The 24,725-nt window shown below is 41.9% G+C and overlaps 1 protein-coding gene and 1 pseudogene across 5 annotated transcripts in view; both read right to left on the bottom strand.

The window, feature by feature from the left end:
* CARMIL1 (capping protein regulator and myosin 1 linker 1) overlaps positions 1 to 24,725 on the bottom strand; it is a 278,418-nt gene that overhangs the window by 192,381 nt on the left and 61,312 nt on the right. The window lies entirely within an intron of this gene.
* LOC149868976 (U2 spliceosomal RNA) lies at positions 6,315 to 6,515 on the bottom strand (annotated as a pseudogene).

Genomic DNA, 24,725 nt, shown 5'->3' with positions numbered 1-24,725 from the left:
AACGAGGAGCTACAAGGTGTCAAAGAGTTATTTGTATAAAATGTATTAACGGTGCTCCGTTTTTAATTTTTTGCATGTTCTTGTTATTCTAGAATTCAATACAGGTTCCTGGAATAAGTAAGGAAAAGGGGGAGAATTTCGCATTCCCACAGCTTTAGGAAAACTTAACTTCCTCAGTATTCTTCTTTCTCTCTCCTAAATCATTGTTCTGGACTTCATGCTTTTTTATTTTTTATTTTTTTGAGGAAGGGACAGAAGGATGAGCGGGGGAAAGAAAGAAGCCTGTTGTGCTGCTTCCATCTATAGAGGATGTGGGTTCTCCCCAAGCACTCCTTGCCTCCTCCACTCAAACTTCACAGTGAATGTGGAAACACAACACAAAAGCTACCCCACTAATCCATCCCAGATTTTATTCTGTAGTAAATTTTCTCAACAATAAGGAATAAACACCCAACCAATTCTTTCTGCAGGTAGAGTTGGTCTGAAAGGAACAAACAACTACCCTGGGACGAAATATTCCTCACTTTCTGACAGGTAGCTTTACCCTGGAGTGGAGCGGTGCACACAACCTACAGCTTAACATCTGTATCTCTGCTCCACTCATACTGAAGGATCTGAGGAATGGCAGATTTTCCCTCCTTTCTTTCCAACCCACCTTTGTTCATTCAGCAGCAGCAGGACACAGAAAACTCCTGAACTTGCTCCTCCTGGCTCCATAATGAACCCCAGACCTGAAACACTTTGGCCTCCCCTGTTTCACTAGCTAGGGAAACATTCAAATTACTGAAACAATCTGACATATGCCTAAATCCACAATGTTTAAACTAATCTAGCTGAGTCAGTTTGTTTCTCCTCCAGGCTCATATCTAAACCCATTCCCAGCTTTAATCTGTGAATCCAAAGGAAACAGACAATAGATAAGGCAGAATCAACATCTCACAATTCAGCTGTAGCATTCTGCCTCCTTTACACTTTCAAAAATAAGAGTAAGGCAACAGAAATTATTTCATTTTTTAGTGGAAGTTTTGCTGTTTGGGTTATTATCAATACACAAATTAAATCTTCCTAATATTACACTATTCAGTTTCCTCCCTACTCGCTTTCCCTCCTTGAGGTTGGAACAGCTTTTTCCCTTTCTGCTCCTTGTACCTCATTGCTCTTGCTAAGGCCCTGAAACATATTAAATAGCAGCTCAGAGGGATTTTTTAAAAATTCACGGATGAGAATTGGAAGAGAAATTACTTCAATCCCAAATCAAATTTAAAAGCATTTGCTCACAAGAGAGTGTGAGGAAGGAGAGGGAAGAAGGAAAAGCATTTCTCTTTTGGTAAAATTCAGACTAGTGCCTGAAATAATTTCGCTAAAAATTAAAATTCTAGCCCTGTCTATATCACCACTATTACTAGTCTTCAACTGCTGATGCCAAAGCATTGTATTATAATATTCAGCAGCATCTGCTACAGAATATCAATGTATGCCAGAAGTTACTTTTTAATACTCTTCCTTTTGGATGAATTCTGTGAATTTATAGATGAGGAAATCCAGGATGGCTAATAGGAATGATGACATCAAACCAGATATTACAAACTCTAAACAGCTTAAAACACACAAATCATACCAGATTATCATTATCTGAGAATTCTGGGGGGGGGGGGGAACCACCTCAGGGAATCACCGGTTGGAGAATAAACAGTGGGAGGATCCAAGTAACTACAGGCCTGTCAGTCAGACACCAATCACATGCAAGGCTTTGCAACAAATTTCAAAGGAAATAATTAAAAAGATTCGGACAAATGGAAAATGGGCCAATACAAAACATAGAATTTTAAAATATATTTCCTTGATATGATTACTATTTTTCTGGGTAAAGGAGATGTAATAGATCTCAACTATCTGGACTTCAGTAGAGCACCCAATGTGCTAATTTATTAGTTCAAATGGAGGAAATGGAAATTAGTACACGAACGAGACAGGGGGTAAGGCAGAGAGATGTCAACAAGTTGTGTTGAAAGGGGAACTACTGTACTGGAAGGATGCTACTAGTGGAGTTTCAGTCTTGTTATCAATCCTATTTCATGTTTTCATTAAGAACCTGGGTACACAAGACAGAAGTATGCTAATGAAGTTTGCTGATGACAACACAGTAGGAAATAGCAACAATACAGAGGAGGATTAAATTATTTTACAGGAAGAACTCAATGACCCTGAAGACAGAAGTGATAAAAATGGGAAGAAATGTATTACCAAAACACAAGTTCATGCAACTACAGACTAATAAATGACAAGAATTGCTATAAACTAAGAATTTATCCATTTGGAAATGGCTAAAGAGAAAAGGCTTTGTATACTAGTTAACCAGATGTGGACCAAGAACTCTCAGCATGCTAGTTCCATGAAACAGCTATGCCAAGGTTGTATTATTCAAAGTATTTCCAGGCAGAGCTAGGAAAGTATTAATTCCATTGAACCAGGCACTAGTGTGTGTTCATCTGGAATGCCAAGTACAATTCTGGTCAGCCACTGCAATTAAAATGAATCCAAATTGGAAGAGGTGCAGGGCATGGCTAGCAGGATGAGCAGGGGGGGTGGCAAGTTCCAACACAGTGCTGCCTTGCACCATACAGACAAATACTTATAATGCCAACAGACAAAATAAGCATCATGATTTAAAAGGGGATGTGACTTATCGTACATCAACCAATCAGGTGTAACAGTTATGTGTCCGCTCTATCTGGCAGCAAGTAGATGAACTACAGTAACTGATCATCTCGTTTGTTCAGAGAAATTGCCTTGATTTAGCTTCTACTAACTGCATGACAGCACATCTAGTAGGCAGCCATCAATCCTTCTGGATCACGGTATATGCATGAGAGGTCACTAGGACCTTTGACATGTATACGTAGGTAGGAGCATGGAGTGGAGGCCACTCAGACTTTCTATCACCCTTCAGACTGCTAAGACAGAATCTAAAGGCCAGATGGAGTCCAGACATTTGGTGTCTCAATGGTTGTAGTTAGAAGCATATCCAGGAATCAAACCTTGGTCTCCCATTTGGCAGACAAGGATTCTACTACCACTGAGCTACAACAGTGGGTTGCAGGATAGAGCAGATACACAAACAGTTAGAGTGGATCAGCTTATACATGCTCATAAATGATGACATCCTCACCCTTTTCATTTCCACATTTTATTTCCATAAGGTAACACCAGAACTATACCACAACATTGCCATTCAGCTCAGTTGATATAAAAAAACCCAAACACACACAAAAACCCCAACAAACTTTTCTGATTCAATTGCATTAGAAGGAATCTCTCCATCACATTTCCCAGAGTATGCTGGAGGGAATACATATAAATTGAGGGCAAAGATTTAATAAAAATGACAACTGCAGCTAGGAAATGCACAAACTGGCTGAAGTGATAGCTAAGTAATAAAGAAATAGGTGTCAAGAAAGATGTAAGCAGAAATAGAAAATAACCAGCAGAAGAGCATTTGCTCACTTCAGAAGGAAGTTGCTGACTCCAACTCCTAAAATGAGTCAGTAAATCCAAGCAGTATCCTTTCCTCTGCTGGTAACTTGAAAAAACAAAACAAAAAAAAAACTTGAAGTTTCTAGTAACTTGGAAAAAAAAACAACTATGATCATGGAAAACCCAAGTCACTTGGTAAATCTTGTCCTACTTGTTATAAAATACATCCCATCTAAGTATAAATAATATGCATTTTTTTAAAAAACTTGACAACTTGATAGTTTTTTCCTTTAAAAAAAAAAAGTATGGTGCTGTAACGGTGAGTGAGAGAGAATGACCCAATTTCTGGATTTTGCTATAAACAAAAAAAAGAGTTGGGGAAATAGATTACAATTTAAAAAAATCTAAAAAACAAGACAGCTAACAGCCAGTACTGAAACAAATTTTTAAGAAACTGAATGAGAAAATTAAGGAAAATGATTACTCATCTAAATAACTGAACCCAGGACTGTATTCTTTATATTTCCTTTACAGCGAAATTAACAAGACTCTCAATACAGACTAGGACAGAATAACACTTGGAGCTTTAAATACTACTGCTGTGCAGACAGAAGTACTGCAAAATGAACCACAGAACTGGGCACATGCTGCATTTTACCCTACCCTGCAATAGTAATTAAGTCCCTTTTTCCACCACATTTAGCAGCATGCGACATCTAGTGCAGACATCTTTCTTTCTGTCATCTGCAGCATGACATCATACTGAAAGGACAACAGAAATACTGCGAGAGCACAAGAGAATGACAAAAACAGCACAACAGGTAATCTGGTTACTGCTGACTGGATTGGTTTCAGGCCCTCTCTCTAAGCAAGGCTACACTTTCCTTCATCATTTTACTCACACCATTTTCATCTCCATCTATTACAGACTGACCCTGAACAACTTAGAAACAGCATGGCCTAAGGCAGCAGTGTTCAGCCTTTGCTGGCCACAACCCAGAAGAGTGATATGGAGCTGGTACACAGATTGGACTAGACTCCACACACCACGACTGGGCCCCACATTGCCCCCCTTGGCCCCCATGCCCTGAACAGGGCCTCTGTACTGCCAGATCAGGGCCTGCACCATCTCCATCAGCCCCACACCACAGAATTGCACCCTGTATCCCTCCACCCTATGCTACCTCCTGAGACCCCCACCCCCTGCTGTTTCACTGGGGATCACTACCTCCCAGGGCACCACATGGCTTTCCTTGGGGTCCATGCCACCTCTCTTGGCCCCACAATGCCTCCAAACGGTGCCTATGTGACCGCATTGAGCACCAGGCCACCTCCACCTGCCAATCCACTGTGGTCTCTGGCCCATAGGGCAGCCCACAGGTCCAGAAATATGGCAGCAGGGGCAGCAATTGATGCCACCACTTCCCCACCCCCAAATATTCAGACCCCTGGGCCCCTGGGCTAGGGACAAACATTACACATAAACCAGTTTAAGCGATCAGAAACTGTTTTAAACCTGTAACAGAATATAAGTTCAATACAGGCATACCTCGGAGATATTGTGGGTTCGGTTCCAGACCACTGCAATAAAGCGAATATCGCAATAAAGCGAGTCACACGAATTTTTTGGTTTCCCAGTACATATAAAAGTTATGTTTACACTATATTGTAGTCTATTAAGTGTGCAATAGCATTATATCTAAAAAAAAATGTACAGACCTTAATTAAAAAACACTTTATTGCTAAAAATGCTAACCGATGGAAAAATGGCGCCGATAGACTTGCTCGACGCAGGGTTGCCACAAACCTTCAATTTATAAAAAACGCAATATCTGTGAAGCGCAATAAAGCGAAGCGCAATAAAACGAGGTATGCCTGTACATATAAATTAGTTTCAAAATGGCTGAAACTGGTTTAAGACAAACCTGCTTGAATGTAGTATCAGACTTAACTGATTTGGGTCAAACTGGTTTAATGCAATGTCTGTTCCAGACCCCTTGCTGGTTTAAGTTAAGCCACAGGCCTCCAGCATCCTGGCATGCTCTCTGGGCTGGGCTGGACAGGACTCTCTGCTCCAGACAGGAGAGCTGGCTCCACCCCTCTGCTCCCTGGCACAAGCTCCAGCAGAGACTGTAGGCACAGCCTGGCTTTCCCCTGCCCCTCTCCCCCGCTGCTCACGAAGGGACCCCCCCCCCCATTCCTCCCATCTCCCACAGCATGGACCCCAGCCCCGCAGACCCCAGGCATATGGTATGTTAGCTAATGCTGAGAGGTGTCTTTGGGTCTCCAATTACACTGGGACAGGAAGACAAAACACTGTCCACTTAGGGCTTTTTGGAGCTAATCAAGAGGTCAGCTGGTAACATCCCTCCCTTGAGAGAGGTTATTGTTTTGCTGATGGGGTGATAAACACTGTTATCATCCTCCCTGCTGGCTTGCTCACCTGTTAGTTTGCTGCAGACAATATAAAGAAGAAAGAAGGAGATTGAAAAGCTCTGTATCACCAGTAGATGCATGCACTACTCCCTCCCTTTGCCTCAGAGTGCTAGCCCAGGGCTGGTGTCTGGCAACACTCTTCTCCCTTGAGCAACAAGTGGGGAAAAGCCTGAGACAGTGCAGGCAGGTGTTCCTAATAAAAGCATCCTGCCAGGGCCTGGCAACATCCCTTATCAGCTCAGCACTGTTGATGGGAAGGTAGGGCTGCTGTAGTCCTCCCCGGCTTCTAGCCTGAGCCATAGCAGGTATGTGCCTGAATTTCCTCAGTCCAGAAAGAATGTCTGTGTGGTTACAAACCAGTTCATCCTAACCAGCTTAAACTTTTTTTTTTTTTTTCTTTTCTGTTTTTTTGCACCGGTCCTGGAAGCACTGCAATACCAGGTCAATGCATGGAGTGGATGGAGCACGCTCCGGTTCCACCACCCAATACCAAAAAGAATCTGCTCAATATAGACCTCCTATGGAGGACATATCAGAGACAATTACCCTGGGGAGCTCGCCTACGTGGTCACGCTGCTTCCCCTGCCTGCAAAGATTGAATCAATTCAGGCTCAGGCTATTTCAATGTCTGTCCTTAGCCCTGGGGACCCTGGCAGCCCAGATGGCATGCCTCTGTGGGTTGGATATGGCCTACAGGTTGGGGCTGAGGAGCCCTGGCCTTGGAGACAGAATTCCAGACGGTGGCTGGAGCCTTGCATACTAATCTCGAACCCAGTGGAGGCCTTGGGCACAGTTTTTTCCCCTCAATTTTAGCATGTAAGGTTCTCTTCATGTTCTTGGTTCATCTTACATTTTACATGTTAAGTTTTTCAGACAGACACTGTCTCTTATGTATGCTATATCACGGCTCTCAAGCTCACCTGGGCCAGTCAAGCACCAATCCAAAAAAACCAAGGATATTAATTAAAATGTCTTGTGTTTTGAAAGCTACACACTAAGCATACAATGTGAGCTGCTTGTTTCTTCTACAGAGCATTTCAAATCTTTAAAAGCATACAAGTAAACCACTGTAGTCAGTAATAATAATTTTCAACTAAACTGATCTCTACTTGTCAGTGTACAGCAATGCTGTACACTTTTGCACAATAGTTTCCATAGCCATGCAGTATTCAGGCAACTGCACTTTCATCTACTGCTCCTACTCAAGAACTCCTCATACATATTGACAGGCACAGCTCCTTCCATACTGCAGCATTACACCCAGTTAAAAATAAATATTTATAGGCGATATACAAGTAGGGGGTAGGGTTGCCAACTTGCCAGGATTACCCTGGAGTCTCCAGGAATTAGAAAGAAATCTCCAGGAGACTGCTGAGAATCACCCAGGAGATAAATGATAGAGCATTCAGTAAAATAAATATTAAATGTTGAATCTGATTTATACAGTTGTCCAGTGGGTTTTTAAAATGAAATAGCAATGTGCATTTGCCATCCTGACGTAAAGTCTTTAATGTCATTACATCATATGATGAAACCTTGTGGAATATATTCAAACAGAGTTGGCAACCCTAGTGGGGAGGGGAAAATGTGGGTCCTTGCCCATTATTGCTTTTTAGGATGGATGTATAAAAGGAAGTTTGAAGGGTTTTGTTATTGTTTTTAAAAACTAAGTGTTTTTTCTTTATTTGTTTTATTTTAACATGAATTTAGGTACAGTTTTCTTTGGGTTCTTTTGGAAGACATTAGTCATGACTACAGGATTGGCAGAAAGAACATCAGAAATCCAGTGTAAATAAAACCTGATTAAGAAGAGAAGCAGGTTTTTTTTAAATGCTATTTGGGGTTTTTTTTTACATCTATTTAATTCAAGCACCTGAGCTAAAGTTTCAGCATATATGCTCCATTCATAAGGGGCAAATAAAAGTTCACAAATCATATCTGATAACTTATTGTTTAATTTTGTATTTTGTAACACCTATAAGTCCCAGTTACGATCACAACTGTACTGTGCTAGCGCTACATAAACACATTTACGGACATGATATAGGACCAAAGGACTTACAATCTAAGACGTTGGTGAGACAACACAGGACACAATTATGCCATGTATCCATCCATATCTCCCTCACAATTTTCCAATACTGAATGACTACTTTTTCAGAAGTCATGGGCGACGAGAGCCTTGAAGGAGCAGTCCATGGAAGAAGTAACACAAATATGGAGCGATATAGGAGAAACAGAGAATCCTGTGAGAGACTTCAAAAAAGACTGCTGCAAAACCAGCTAATATCAGAAGTCCCATTGCTAATATTTCTGAAGAAATATAAGCAATCAAAAAGGGCTTTAATTTTTTTTTCCCCACTGTAAAAGCAAAAGGAAACAAGACACACATGCTTTCAAGGCTTTTTCAGACATCATGAAGATGCCAAAAATGACATATGCCTAAATTTCTCTTCTTTAACTGAACTGTACCTTTAAAAAAGTTTACTTAGAGATTTCAACATAACTGAGTTTTGTATTTATTAAGAACTATATAATATTCTTCAAGTACTACAACCATTACACTAAAAAATTACCTATGGTAGAAAAGCATTATTTTCACTTTGATAGATGAGGAAAACTAAGAAAAAGGTTAAACAACTTGCCCAAAGTTACATAGACAATCAAACAACACAAATGCCATTACCATTTGACTCCCAGCCCTATACTCAACTCTACAACTGCAGACTAATTGAATAATCTAAAAATTTCACCTTTTCATTCTGAATCAGAATTATTTTTTCCCTGGAAACATTGGAATTTGCCATAAATAAGAAATTCATTGTTGGAGCAGCACTAAAAACAATTATTATGAGCCACTGTTTCATACTGCAACAATGGAAGGCAACTACCATTCACCTTTTACAGAACTTACAGACAGCTCACAAGTTCACTTGAGGCAAAGCTAGAATTGGAAACCATTTGCTAACTTCAAGCATTTTATTTAAGTCTTATGACAGCCCACGTTTTCCTTCAGTCCCAGCCTCTAACATGAACCAATTACATCAGCATCACCATTTCATTATGAACAGTAAGTTTCTAGCCCTCATTCTTGCAGAGGAAAGATTGATAATAAGTGCATCTACATGTGCTATTAGCATGCAGCAGTAAACTCTGGCACATAGTGCACTGGAGTTTATTCCTCTCGGGCATCATATTTACGTGTGCATCTGGGACTGCCACACATTGAGCCTGGTCAGAGCAGCCCCACCTGGCAGGGAACCCAGGGGGGGTCAGCTTACCTGCCTCAGGTTGCTCTGACCCAGCTCAACGTGCTATGGTGTGGCTAGCTGGGGCATGAGTGTGCTCCAGTGTGGGGTGACTGGCAGGCAGCCCCTGCACTGACACACCCTCAGACCCCAGCCAGCTGTGTCAGTGTCTATATGTGCAGTACTGCGGAGTAAAAAACTCAGTAGCAGGATAGTACTTGTATACCCTGCTGCAGAGTTAATTAGTTTCCTAATAGGACCACAAGTGTAGATGTGAGACGTTTACTGCAGAGCTAATTAGTCTACCCCCCCAGTAAATGACTCATGAAGACACACTCATTTGGACTCAAGTTCACAGAATCATAGGGTTGCAAAGAATCCCAAGGGTCATCTAGTCAAACACACTGTACAAATGCAGGAATGCTTCTCTTAAAAGCTCAGAAACCAGAAACAAATAAAGAGAAACCCAAAATTATTTAAAAACAAAAATCTAAATTTTTAAAACTAACCCCAACGTATTTTGGAGCTTGATTCATAATTTTTGAATGTGCATGGCTGGTAGCACAACTTTTTGGATACAGATACATAAGAGTATAAAGCTCCACATCAACTAATTTATTCTGCTTCTCAAGTACCTCTCAAACTTCAGTCTTCTGTATAGATATGCTTTTAGTCGTACTCCTTTTGCTTCTGTGCTAACAGCACCGGCTCTGTTGCTCAAGTTCATGGTTTCACAACCAGAGGTCCCCAAAGACTATTCAACTAGAGCATTATTGCACTTGGCTAGGCTGACTGTAATCACCAGGCCACAATCCAATTCCAGAACCAGGAACAAAACCAAAGAGATACAGAGCGTCTAATCACTGTCTGAAGAATGTGTGTGTGTTACACTTGAAATGGACGTTTTGTCTCTGGTCTACGCAGAGCATATCTGCATGCTTTCCCCTACTAGTTACTCTCATTAGTCAAGTAGAAGAAGTATGTTCTGTGGAGCTGAAGGTTGTAGGCTCAAACCCTGCTAATAAACAAAAAAGGATGTTCGACAAACACACACATTAAGTGTAAGGAATATATATATAGCATTAAGGTTGGTTTTACCCCTGTCTTTTTAGAACATGAGAAACTGTTTGTGTGTCCAAAGAATAAAAGATTTTGTCAGGGTAGCTTTGAAGAGGGCAGACTTGATTTAATAATTTCATCTTTCTGGACAGTAAGCCTCGTTGTATATCAAGGGTGTTAGTGCATTGTCAAGGGATGACAAGAAGGAAGCCTTATTCATAACTCAAAAGGGCAGGAAGAAATAAAAAAAGCCAAAACCACACACACACACAAAAATACAAGAGACAAAAGAAAGGAAAGGTTTTAATTTTTTTAATCTTAGGATTTTAGGGAGGTCTGACTCATGACTTTTTAATCTTCTGGGTTAGGAATACTGCCTCCACGATGAGAGGACTTCTTTTAAAGGGTTTAATAAAGATTTAGTTTTCTAGTATGGTATTTAACATGGAGTACTTGCAATATTTACACATCCAATAACACACACGCATGCTAACAAATCTTAGGTCTTAAAGTTAAAGAGATAATTCACAATTGTCTTGAAACCTTTTATTTTAAAAGCTTGAAACAGCTGTGTTATAAACAACTACAGTTTATATGAAGAGAAAGAGATTAAGTGTTCCTTAATCAGATTAAGTGTTCCCTCTTTTACCATTTTTCTATGTCCATAGTCTAGCAACTTATTGTGCTAATGTGAAGCAGGTCATCTCTGCACCTACGCAAATTTTAAACTTTCTTTAAAATGAAAAGCAAGCAAAAACACCCACACTTTACAATGAAAATGCAGGCATGCAGTAGAGAAATCAGCTGTGCTGTAACAAATGACAGTGCAGCCAACACTGCAGAGTATTCCTGAGCTAAGATTAAAGTCAACCCAAAGCCTCCCTCCCTCTTTTTTCCACTGATAAACCCACCTCAACAGTGCTGCACTGCACGGGTCCTAGCTTGGTATGCTTTAGAAGTATGTTATTTTAATTTAAGTGCGTGTGCTATTCAGGTGAATACAAATGTTTAATTATTGTAATTATATGCACATGTACTTCATCACATTTTTGTCTAAAGAGGCTGATGGTGCATTTTATTCACTGTTTAATTTGCTTGTTTTTATGCTTACTGTAACAGCTTGTTGAAGGAGTACTGAAGCGAAACTCTAATAATAACAGTGAAGGCTGCACAAAAAGAGATACTTAGTGAACACTGCATATATCTAAAAAAGACTGCTGCATGGAGTAACTATAAAAAGGGGCCAGGAGAAGGGGGCAGGGCAAAGAGGATGGCAACATACATTTACATGTTTACCTGTATTTCTTAAATTTTCCTGACTGTAGAAGATTTCCCTTTGGAAACCATCTCAAATCAATTTTAAATGATCTTTCAATTTGCTTCCAAAAATATTTCAAAGGTTACTACATTCACATTTCACACTGCAGAAAGCATGCAACACATCTTTAGTTTGGAAAAGCTATTGCTGATGCCATTTGCTGCAAACCAAACACTTCTGGCTTAGTTTTAAGAGCCAAAATGCTGGCTACTCTTCTGAGCAAGATACCATGTCTGTAACTAATAGCCTAAGGCAGAAGGCAGGGCAAAGGGACACCTTAGGACAGTGCTTCCCAAACTTTTCCTCAGCATGACCCCATTTATGGCCCCACTTCCTCAGCATGACCCCATTTCCTCAGCATGGCCCCTCACTTCCAACCTGCAGCCCTCCACCCCTGCAACCCTATCTGTTGATGCTGCGACCCCAGTCAGGGTTGCAACCCACCATTTGGGAACTTCAGCTTTAGGGTGTTTTTACATGTACTCTGGGAGTGGGGGGAGGGAGGGAGGCTCAGAGCTGCTCTAATTAAAGTACCTAAAGAATCTCATGTATCAGCATCCCGGCGCTGAAAAATGGCAGCAGGGGCATATCAACTAAACCTCATCAAACAAGCTTTAGTTAAGACGCCCCCACCCCCATTTTTCAGCACTGGGACGCTAATACATGAGACGCAGGAGTCTGCTGGAACACGGTAATTAATTGAGTCTGCTCCAACGCACTGTAATTACAGCACGTCGGAGCAGCCTTGCTGCATGTGTATATGCACCTTAGGAGACTAACTCATTCAGCAATGAATAAGCTATTATGGGTGACTGCCTACTTCATCAGATGCCATAGCATAGGTTTGATCACAGCATGACAAAGTAGGCTGTTGCCTATGAAGGCTTACAATATTGCTTAGTGGGTCAGTCTCTAAGATGCCATGCTGCTCTGCTCTTCGCATGCCTTCCAAGCTAACTACCTCTCTCCCTAATAAGGAAATACAGACTAGATGAAAGTACCGTAAGGTGGATATGTAACTCGGTGGATTATTATGCTCAACAATGGCTCAGTGTCTAGTTGGAAGGAGGTATTAAGTGGGGTTCCCCAGGGATCTGTCCTAGATCCAATATTGTTTAATATATTCATTAATGATTTGGACAAAGGAATTGAGTGCACACTTAAAAAATCTGAGGATAACAGCAAGTTGGGCGTAGTTACAGACACTCTGGAGAGTAGGGTGATCTGGATCAACTAGAAAAAATCGTCTGCAATCATCCAGATGAAATTGAGCAAGGACAAGTACAAGGTCCTGCCCTTGGGAATACAGATGGGGCACAGGAGGATACATGTCTCTCCTGAGACTGCTGGTGCCCCCCCTCGGCAGCGAGCCCTCTGGCTGGTAGGAGGGCATGGAAACACTAGTGCTACCCCTGAAATTGGCTCCACTGGCAACCCCCCCGCAATGGTCGCCAGCTGGCCATGGGGAAACCCTGTCATGCCCTGCTGATGTCCCCCCAGATGCGGGAGGCACCAGTTGTCCATGCTTGGGCAGTAATAATTGTATACACAAATACTGACTGGGGAATGACTGGCTGGGCTGCAGCACTGCAGAAAAGGACATGAGGGGAGAAAGCAGACAGTGAGCAGAATACAAGCCAGCTGCGTGCGCTTGTTGCCAAAAAAGCCAATAGCAAACTGGCTTGTATCAACAGGAATGTCACTTACAAATCAAGAAAAGTAACCCTCCCACTTCATTTGGCACTTGTGAGGCCTTACCTGAAGTACGGTATCTGGCTTTTGCCCCACAACTTCACGAAAAATGTGGACAAATCAGAAAGTTCAGTGGAAAGTGACAGAAATGAAGATAGGCCTAGGAAGCATGACTTACAAGGAAAGCCTGAAAAATCTAGGGTTATTTAGTCTGGAGAAGAGAAAACTGAGGAGATATATGATAACAGCCTTCATATACCTGAAGGGCTTATAGAGAGGATAGACACAGGCTATTCTCTGTGATCATTAAAAAACAATATTAGAAGCAAATCTCAAACTGCAGCAAGGGAAATTCAGATTGGAAATTAGGAACAAATTTGTGACTATGAGCATAATTAAGTATTGGAGGTTGTGTAATCTCCATTCTTGGACATTTTCAAGAGCAGGTTAGACAGGCACTTGACAAAAATACTTTAGTCAGGATGATTTTGCCTTAAGCCGTGGTGGTTTGAACTAGATGACTTTCTGTGCAGACCTACTTGCCTATGGGCATTTATACACCGGGGGGGGAGAGGACTTTAATAAAAGCACCTGGAGCCTCACATGCATCAGCATCCCCGCAATGAAAAATGGCAGTGGGCATGACAACTAAAGATCACTGAACAAGCTTTAGTTAAAGTGCCCCCACCGCCATTTTTCAGTGTGGGGACGCTGATGCATGTGAGGCTCCGGGTGCTTTTATTAAAGTCCTCCCCTCCACCCCCATGTGTATAAATGGCCATAGGCAAGTAGGCCTGCACAGAAAGTCATCTAGTTCAAACCATGCTCCACCAGGCTTGATTAATGTAATTACAGAGCATCAGAGCAGCCTCGCTGCATGGATATATGTGCATAAGTAACAGGATGTTAGTAGGGCAATAGATGATACTAAGCTGGCTAACTGTAAAAAGTGTTTAAGTTAGAGTACAGAGGAACAGAATTATAGCACTCTTCACTTGACCTCTAAGACCTTTCCAAAAGGGGCCATCATTAAGATGAGCATTGATTTACTGCAGAACAATGCTCCAAGGACATGAAACTAAAAATCTGAAATGTGAAGTTTGACAGCTTTCAGTAGACCTTGCTAATCAGGAACAGGAGACGAGAATTTCTCAAGTCACTCCCTGATCTTCCGTACATGCTTAACTTAATATCTGTTATTATATGCTCTGAGCAGTCCTCCAGTAAAAGGCCTAAACCAAGCGCACACGTAAATCATTGCAGAACTGTGTTTTAGGACTTAGTCTTCCTCTCCATGACACTTAACAAGCATAATCCAGCCCTCTGTAAGTGTTCATAAAGTAAATAAAGAAATTCACCAAAATGCACTCCAATTACTTTGGAAAGTGTCAGTTTAAGTTTTAGTATCTCAAAAAAGGAGCAAATTACAAGTCAGTTTTAAACATATTCAAGAAGTGGACTGAATATGCTAGGTTTCTTGTTGACACTGTACAAATGCAGGAATGTAACTAATACAAAAAAAATTTGCCATGAAAATAAAACATTCAGGATTTTTTTTTTAGAATGCTGGTATCTAATCAGCCCTTTGTAAAATGAAAGTGGTTGTTTTTAAACCTGTTTCACTATTTGTATCTGCTGAGGGCGAAAGACAGAAAGAGGGAGGTCCTATAAACTGATGCACTGTCAAGAAGGCAAGCTTAAGTTATTTGATCTTCAGCAGTTAGCAGCTTGTTTCATAATATTCTTCAGATAGTACTGGGAGACTTTTCCATAAATGTTTTATCACTGAGTCTTTACTTATTAAGGGGAAAAATAATCTTTAATTCTTCTTGAAAAGTGTTTCCCAGGACAGTGAAATTACTGGTGGAAATTCTCTCTCTCAAAATTCTTAGTGTAGATACTCTACAGCCACTGTTCTACATTATTTTTAATGTTTAATAATTTCATTATTGTTAAACTGATTGTTTCAGTGAAAAAAGTTCATAACAGTAAGGTTATAAAATTCAAACGTATAGACCAGATTTCACTCTCAATGCACGTTGGGCTGGTCTAATAAAAGATATCAGATTTACCCAAAGAACTCTGTTTGCCTATGTACCAAATTATTTTTATTATGTACCAAATTATGTAGAATACTATGTATTCTCCATGCATAGATATGAGACGCGCATCTTAAATATTTAAAATGGAATACCACAAATGAAACACTAAAAACTTTTATATTCTTCCTTCAGAGTATAAATACAGCAAAGACTTTATGACTTTCTAAAAAAAAGACATTAAGCCACTCAAACTATTCAAAATTGCCCAACAAAGCTTCCCTAAGTAGCTTGTGTTTAGCACTTCAAAACACTTGTAGACAGAGGGGTCAAATGACTTTGTCTTTCAGAACTGAAACAATAATGCCTAACAATACATGGCCATTGAAAAGGAAACTGCTCAGGAGGAAAGGGCCCAATGGGAAACATGCCCTTTCCTAATCTTAATCCTGAATCAGTTTGTTAATAGAGCCAGAGATAACTGGGTTTAGCATACTGACAAGCCACAAGACAGCTACAGCCAAAAAGGAACCACATACTAAATTCTGGGTGAACATGACCAAGTTTCTCATAAGCGATTACGCTAATCCTCAACACAAAGCTGAAGAGTTATGTGCCCATGAGGAATCCCTAAGTCATCCACACTGAAGTCATAGCAACTGCTAACTCTGTTGCCTTGCAGGACCGACAGACATTTTTTCTGACAAGACAGTCTGATAAAAACTGTGGGCAAAACAAGCACATGATGTAGATTTCACAGAACAGTTTCAGAACATTAATGCAGGTACTCAAAGTACAAATTCTCAGCAAACAGGAATGGCTTGTTTGCTGGCTCACTCAAGGCAGAATCAGTTCTCTGCCTCTGCATAATATATTTTCCCAGAACTTTCACAGGTTATCCATAGCTTTCTGATCTTTGCTGGGATTGCAGTTGTGAAAGACATAGTGCTCCTCAGTTAATTCTTCAGTAAAATTAAAAACACCAAATTTCTTCATAGCTAATATACTACCTGGAACTGGACACAATAGATTGTGGTTTTATATCATTTATAGCCAGCTCCTACTGGATGAGGGCACAACAAGAAAATCCTATACTACACTTGAAGTATCATTACTTGAGTCCCAGATAAATAGAGAGAGAGAGGCCTTTCTGCCCAAAGCTATTTGGAAGTTTCCTGAATGTTGAGTGCCTAGCAATGGGACTGGACAGATAAGACAAACTCACCGTCATGTGACAAGCTTTTCCGCTTCCTGCAAAAATAATCACATAAGCAGTCTCTCTTTCTCTGCAAACATATAAACCTAGCCATTGACAGAGTACCCATAATGGATAAACATTAGATTTTTTTAAAATTATCAGTAGTATTAACACGGCAAATACTACTGATAATCCAAAGTCATATGAGCATATGGAGTACCAGCTGAGAAAGAGGCATCCCAATATAATTAAGGAACTGCTGAGAAAGACTTTCTTCAGAAGAACCCTTATAAGACATGCACACATACACCACCTCCCCAGAGGGAACAGTGTTTGAGATGCTGATTCACTACAGTCCTGAAACACTTGCATAACTTCAGCACAGTATAGCAAAAGAATATTCATTAAATCACACTCAGTTGTTTATGTGCTTAGTGTTTATGAAGCCTGAGACACTATGGCCATATACAGACATTCGGCTTCTACCAGCAGAATCACCGTTCTCTTAGTAGAAAACCAACAAAAATCCAAAGTGGGCAGAGGTTAAAGCTTTGTCTCCTGTTAAAGCCAAAAATGGCTGCTTTGAGAGAAAACTAGCCTGACTACAACAAGGTAGAAATCGCTCCCAGGAGACAATGTCTGCACACTTTACCCCAGAATTAACTCTGCCTGGAGCCAGGAGTGGAGTGGGGAGAAAGGCTACCATGCTTTTCAGAGATCGAAGTCCTTGATATGGAGAAAGTGGGGGAGGCAGCTGCTCTTGCCTGTGTACCAGGAGGGAAGGAGAAAAGCAGCCCCCAGTTCCTCTCCCACTGCTTCTCACTCCAGAGGTCCCTGTGTGAGAATCAGGCATGGGTTTTGCCATCCTGGCTCCCTCTGCTTGGCTGCCAGACACCAGGACTGGACATGGCCAATCCCACAGTTTCTGGTGTAAGAAGTAGGTAGGGGCTTTGTCCCACTACTCCAGTTTCCCCACAAATAAGTGGACTGGAGCAGCCCATTCTTTCCCCAGACTGGAATCACACCAGTCTGGGGAAGGCACAGAGGAGCAGGGTGGAAGAGGCAGTTGCAGACTGAACATCTGTACCGCTCCCTCCTGAAATCATTTCTAGCAGGAGAAATTTTCCATCCCTAGAACTGAATATTTGTAAAAGGCCTAAAAACCATGACTTCACAATCAGTTAGTACTGTACCTTAGAACAAAACTTTATTATACCTACATTTTATTCATAAAAAATCTACAGCTACCTTACAGCACAGTATATGGTCATACAAAACATTCATTTCTTTGGTTACAAATAAACAAGCTTGTGGAATATTGCTGATGGCATGATATCTGTATCACAGTGAAACTAATGCAAATTTGTCCCAAAGCCTTTTCTCTATATTAGGTATGAGAAACATACTTAAAATCATTTTGTGCCACTCATTTAAAAGCGTAAACTAAGATTAATTCATAAATATACCACACTATCTCACACAGCATGCATAAGACATGCATCTTGCTTTGAGAAAGCAGAATGAAGATCTTGCCAGTCATGGCTGAATGCTGGCCACATACAGCAAAGCCCACATCTACTCAGAGTTACTCACCATCCCTCTCCCGCTCAGTCAAAATCTACAGGTTTAACCCTGTAGCAGCTGGTGTTGAACTGGTTGCTCAGCCAAAAGTTGCTGCCAATTCAGCAGTATCTGTGAAAGGATTAACCTTTGCGCAATGCTGAACCATGGATTCCAGCTCTACCACATGCAGCCCATGGCAGCCACTTGATGCTTCCACTCCAGTGCAAAAATGTTTTTAAAAAGTTGTGCAAAAATGTGCAAAACAGTTTCCTAGCTTGAGACCTGCACCTCAGTTTTGGAGAGCTGATTTTGAGGAAAATTACCATGTGGTATATGAGTAAGTATCATGTAAAAGAAAAAGCAAACTGGTTAGAGCACTGATTCTCAACCTTTATATCCTCAAGGCTCCTCTTCGTGAATTGAGAAGCACTCCATTTCAAAAACTAGTACAGTATTAGTATTGTGCTTACCTGCTTGAAGAGGGGCAGGGAAGAAGGAGCTGCTAGCAGGGAAGAACCTGTGCTGCAGCGAGGAGCAGCTGGAAGGAAAAAGCCTGCACATATCTCCTCATGCAGCCTAGTTATTTCACTTATCTCCCTCTACCCCAGCTTCGAAGGCTGTCGTGGAACCCCAGCCTCAACTACAGCACCCTGATTAAGAATCACTGGGTTACAGCAGAGATGCCAAAGACATGGCCAGCAATGCTGCCTGCTGCAATGCACCATGTGCTGAAACTAGCCCCACATGCCACATGCAGCACACAAAGCCCACTGGCACAGGCTGCACACAGCACAGAGCTGATACAAGATGCGTGCTGCGTGCAGGCTGAGCCAGACTGGACCCATTAACTGGCCCCACATGCCAGATCCAGTGTACAGTGCTGGTTCAGCATGGGCAACACATACAATGTCTGCCCCAGACTGGAACCATAGGCTGCATTTTAGCAGACGTGCCATGTGAAGAGCCAGGGCAGGCGCATGCTGCATGCATGTGGCAGGTGGGACTGGAGCAAGCACATGCACTGCAGGCAACACCCACATCAGACCACCCCAAAGGCTGGAGCTGGCACACAGCTGGTCTGTGGGCCCAATCTGGCCTGTAGAGTGGCCTCAAGCCCCTCATCCAGCCCAGGGAGCTAAATGTTTTTGACATCCCTGGGTCACAGGAAATTTCAAGGAGATGCACAAATCAGAGCTTTTGAATCCTTTAACCTAAGAGAATTACACTTTTATTTGGATTTAAATCTTCCCTATAGCATTTTCAGGTAGCTTTGCACCAACAGACAAAAACAAGTAAGTGGAAATGACATTGTGTATGAAAAAGCAGCAGCAAAGAATTAATTCAAACTGACCCATTATTTCTGTTTTAACCATCTAAAATATTAAGAGGACAAGGTAAAGAGCACGTTTTGGAATTATTTTTGTCAGTGTTGCTGTTTGGTACTGAATGCGTGCTAATGGCATGCTGTGTGTTAGTGAATTTGTATAAGATATGATCCTGACATGACTTGGAATTAAACCAAGTTACTTTCATCACTGTTCAACCCACTCAACACCAAGAGGACTACATTTTCAACTGCTATTTTTGACCTTTCTTTTAAGAATGGATTTTCCTCAGCACTTAAATTGGGTGCTTTGTTTCTTCTTACCATTCCCCAAAAAACATCTGCAGAAAGACTCGCCACAGAAGGAAAAAAGTCACTTCATTTTAAGGGAGAAATCCTTCTTCCCAGGACAAACTATTACCAGGTGGAAGAAACAGATTCATACAAAGCCGGCAGGTTGGTTGGGAAACAGAACAGAACTTAGTCAAGTTTCCGGTACAAATAATGTTAAGCGATTGTTCATTTTTGGGGGTTCAGTCCACTCCCTTACAGGAAGCTCTATAAAACCCCATCCATGAAGTAATCACATGCAAGATGCTATCCTATTGTATTGAAAGTCTGTCCCAAAATGCTTCCTGTAGTTAAAATGCCAGTATGCTGGCAAATGGTAACATACCTCCTATTGCAAGAAACTTTGGGTGAGACCAGGTTAAGTCAAATAAGTATCCTAATCCAGCAGTGCCTGACTATTTCCACCCCCAGGCTGGATGAATGGTGCTCAGTCTGTCCAGGGGTCAGGGAGAGGCCCAAACCCAATTGGGCCCCATGGGGAGGAAGGGGAATGGCTCGGCTGCATGGGGCTTGTGAATTTGGCAGCAGGGGAGGGGAGCAGTAGTACTTGCCACTGCTCCCCTGCCACAAAGCTTCCCAACCCGCAGGCAGCCTTTGTTCCACAGGCCAGAGGTTAAGCACACCTGTCCTAGACTAATTTTCTACAGTGCACTTTCTACTTGTTTCTGTTTTCTCTCTATGTACAAATGTTCCAAAGAGAAAATATGGCATTATGTACAATAATTACAGATTTTATTGTCTAAAGCTTGGGATGGCTACACAACAACTTGTTAACTATGCAGATCTTCCTAACAAGTAGCAGTAAAGCTTTGTAGCATGTCATGCTTTCTCATTAGTTTTATGTTACTTACTATAAACACGTGTACTTGTAGTCTGGAAATCGAAATCATTTCTATGTGGATTCCCACATTATCCACATTTTAAAAATTCTAGTTCAGGGAACACTCCATCCAAAAAAAGGAGTACGTCAGTATTACACACAAAAGCTTTTATATATATATATACATACATACATATACACACACACTTTGGTTAGTTTATAAGGTGCAAACCTACCCTGCTTTCCATTTGACTTCAGACCAATATGGTTAACTACATCTCGGTACTCCTGAATGCAATTTCAATGCACGGCTGCCGAATGAAAACGTGCAGCCCTACAGCCAACTGGGATCTTAAGAGTTTCACTCTGTAGTTCCTATGACATTACAGGAAAAAATGTCAAAAATGACAAGGTGCACAAATTCATTTACCATTCCAAAAAACTGTGCTCCTCCAGAGAACAACTCTCTTCCTACCCAGCAGGGGCCAGACTTAAAGTGACAAAGGATTTAAATCATGTCTATAAACTATATCAGTACAACAAGCAAACAAAAATAGGAAGGTGGGGTGGGGGGACAGGATATTGTCCTTATGCTAAACTTTGATCCACTGAAAATTAGAGAATCAAATATTCACTAAATACAGCTCTACTAAAACCACTCTAAAAAGTGTAAATTTGGAAGAGAAGAAAGCAAGTGGATTTTTTTGTTCATTCTATAAAAAAATCCTAATGTAGTGGTGGGAAATAAGGCTTTCACTGCCATACACTCAGTTACAGAATTCTGGAAAATGTTTCCTAAAAATAAGGCCCCTTGGACAAACCACTAATCTTCATTGCCTATGTAGAGATACAAATTTACTAATTCATGAATTCAACTAACCACATAGGCCCAGAAGCTCCTGGATCCTTAATTAATTTGAGACTCAAGAGTACCAATAATGATGTGTTCAGTTCTAGCAAGCTGGAAGACAGATGGCCAGAGGGCAGCAACAGTTAAAAAGGTATGGCAAAATGAGATTCAATGTCTGGGTGGAACTTTAGAGAACTCATACTCTCCACAGAAAAGCTTATTCTAGATTAATTTTTATTTTCAACTCAGCTCCACGGCAAAACAAACTTAAAAAAAATTCCCAGCTAATACCTTGCATGCATTTAGACAAGACATTGAGAACTACAGGGGTAAGAGAACAACAACAACAACAACAACAACAACAACAACAACAACAACAAAAAACCAAAAACACCTGACTAACAAAATCAAGAGAGTAGCTGGAAAGGATGGATGGTCTTGTGGTTAACTCGCTGGACCAGGTTTCAGAGCAGACTTCCTGCACAAAGTCATGGTGAGGTTGCAACTCACCAAACTGTATCTGATCCTGTCCCTACACAAATGTTGAGAGGAAAAATTTATGCTTGCAAGGCACTTGGGTACAATGATAATCAGAGACCTTGGTTTTCCCTGATACAAACATTGCAAATTCTCTAAGAAAAAGTGTCGCAAATAACGCCCCCAAATCTGTGATTAACATTAAAGACCCCTCACTCCCCATTTCCCCCCGCCTCGCAACAGCCTCCTGGCCCTGTTCGTGCCCCTCACCCCCCACCCACAGCCCCCTGCCACCGACAACCCTGCCGAAGGGGGGCCCCAGCTGCCAGCGCTATGGGGCCAGGGACCCGGGTCCACAGCCCCCTGCAGGAGGCAGCAGCTGCTGCACCTGCCCAGCTCCCCCACTGCACCTGCCTCCTGAGGGCTTGGGCGGGGTGGGGGGGAAAATCGGCTCCCTGCCACTGTGTGCACTCCCAGGGGGCTGGGGGGACATGTTCCTCCCAGATCTGTGCGCAGGGCAGGGGCGAGCATGGGCTACCCACTGCGAGCTCAGGCTCCTGCCCTGCTGCCCTTCCTCAGGGCCCCCACAGCCCAGTGGGCGCAACCTGGTGCTATAGGACAGAGTGGGGCCCACTGCAAGCTCTGCACTGCCCTGGTGACACGTCCCCTGCATGAGCAGCAGAAGCAAGGGGCACAAGCCTATGCCATTGCCCCCACTACTGCCGTGCAGGCAGGGGATGCCTCACCAGGGCAACACAGAGCTCATAGCAGCAAGCAGCTTTCCTGCATGGCACTGGTCTGCCCTGCAGCGCCAGGTCGCACCCGCTGGGCTGCAGAGGCCCCGGGAGAGGGCAGCAGGGTGGGATCCTGAGCTTGCAGCAGGCAGACTGCCTTGTGCACAGATGTGGGGGGCACAGCTCACTCCTGCCCCCCGGAGACTGTGTGCAGCAGCAACGGGGAGGCAGCCTCCCCCCCCACCCCAGACAAACTGCCCGTGACCCCATCCTGCTCCCTGCTGGGGTCTTATGGCAGCACATTGCAAGCCTGGACACCAAGCCCCATGTACTGCCCAGCTGCTCAACTCCCTCCCTCCCTGTGAGGGCCTCAATTCTTCCTCCCCCCACACTTACCTGCTGAAGCTGCTCTCTCAAGGCTGCCTGGGGCCATGTACAGTACATGCATATGGCACCCCTGCTTACTGCCCTCCTCCCACTCTCTCCCAGCCCCTGGCAGGCAGAAACTCTGCCAGCCTGCAGAGAGCTCTTTGCAAAACTTCAAAAACTGCAGGTTTCTCTGATAAAAAAAGAAATCTATGTTTGCCTCTGGTAAACAGTAAATCCACAATTTTCCCTATGGGAAAAGGAAAACTCAGACCCCTGATGATACCGAACAGAAAAGCTTTATAACTTAAATATACTGGGAAAAAATTACAGTCAACTGCTTTACATGGATCATTTACAAGAGTCAGAGCCAAACCCTCTCACAACCTCCTTTTAAATAACTGTTCCATGATATGCTGAATTAATATACATTCCTAATTCCTGAGAATAAGAGAGCTCTATTGCATACTACAAGCGAAGTTTTAATGACAAAGCACAAAATACCATCTCCAACTGGCAGCCCATAAGTGGCTAATATGCAACCCACAGGCCCCTGTAGCCACCTCCTCTCCCACTGTTGTGGACATGGGAGAACCTAAGGAGGAACCTGATTTCTAACAGAGGCATAGGACTGTGTCAAGCATCACTGGCACTGCCTGGAGGGCTGCTTGCACTATAGCCTCCACCCCAGCACAGACCATATGGCACCAGTGGATCTTGTGGGGGTTGGGAGGGGTCACCCCCACAGTGAACATACTCTTTTGGTATGTAGCTCCCATGAGGAGTTCAATCATGGGAAGGGCTGCTGAGGACAATAAAATTCCAGCTGCATGAGTAAAAGAAGAGCAGAAATATCAAAGATGCACTGCATATCTGTAGAAAAGGTGGGAAAAAAGAAGGCTCATATGATACTCAGTTGGCATATGAAGATTTCCATTTTTTTTTCAGATTCTGTCTCCCTGTAACAGCAACTTTTACAACACTTTGCCTTCACTTTGGGCAATATAATATGAATTCATTCTTAAAGTGGTTTCACAGAATGTTCCAATTCTAACAAGGAGGAAAATTACTAAGGTTGGTCATTTGCAAAAAGGGGAAAGGATTCCAGAGCCTTTAAAATTATTTAGCATATTTTTAAATCTACTCCAGGAATTGTGTGTTGTTCTAACAATTCATCACAAGGAAAAAGCATTTTTAAAAGGCCCCCAAAAGGCATCAAGCTTTTATTCAGAGCCTCTATTGCTGACTTTTTCCAAGAACCAAAAGGAGAACACACAGCATCTCCATTTTTAAAAAGAAACTTCAAGTTTAATTTTTTGTTTCTACATCATTGACTAACTTTTGGGTTTAGAGAAACTAATTTGTTACTGCAATTAAAACACTAAATCCTTTACAGCACATGGAAGCCATGAAGGATTAATTTCATTCCAGTCTCCTATAAGAATGTATTCATTAAAAGGCCATTCAGGAAAACTTGCAATTGTCAAATATTAATGTTATAATTTTTTAAAATGCTTCCTTTAATTGCTAATAATGTAGCAATGTCTAGAAGAATTAGCAGAATACTCAACTCTGCATATAAAAGTTTTTTAAACTGATTTCTGATAATAAATTGCATCATTCTTCCCCATTTAACTGACAGATTAGCAACTGATCTTTTTTTAAAATAATGCTACGTTTAAGTGAATAGTGTGAAGATTATGACAGGTAAATTTTCTACCTAACCACTTAGCGTAGGATATAAAGATGAATGGGAGCACATTGATAACAAAAAAA

This window comes from Crocodylus siamensis, chromosome 3 (genome assembly GCF_052110815.1).
Source record: "Crocodylus siamensis isolate JL-2025a chromosome 3, ASM5211081v1, whole genome shotgun sequence".
NCBI classification, from domain to species: Eukaryota; Metazoa; Chordata; order Crocodylia; family Crocodylidae; genus Crocodylus; species Crocodylus siamensis.
Note: the sequence above shows the minus strand (reverse complement) of the source record. Positions and strands in the feature narration are given on the sequence as shown.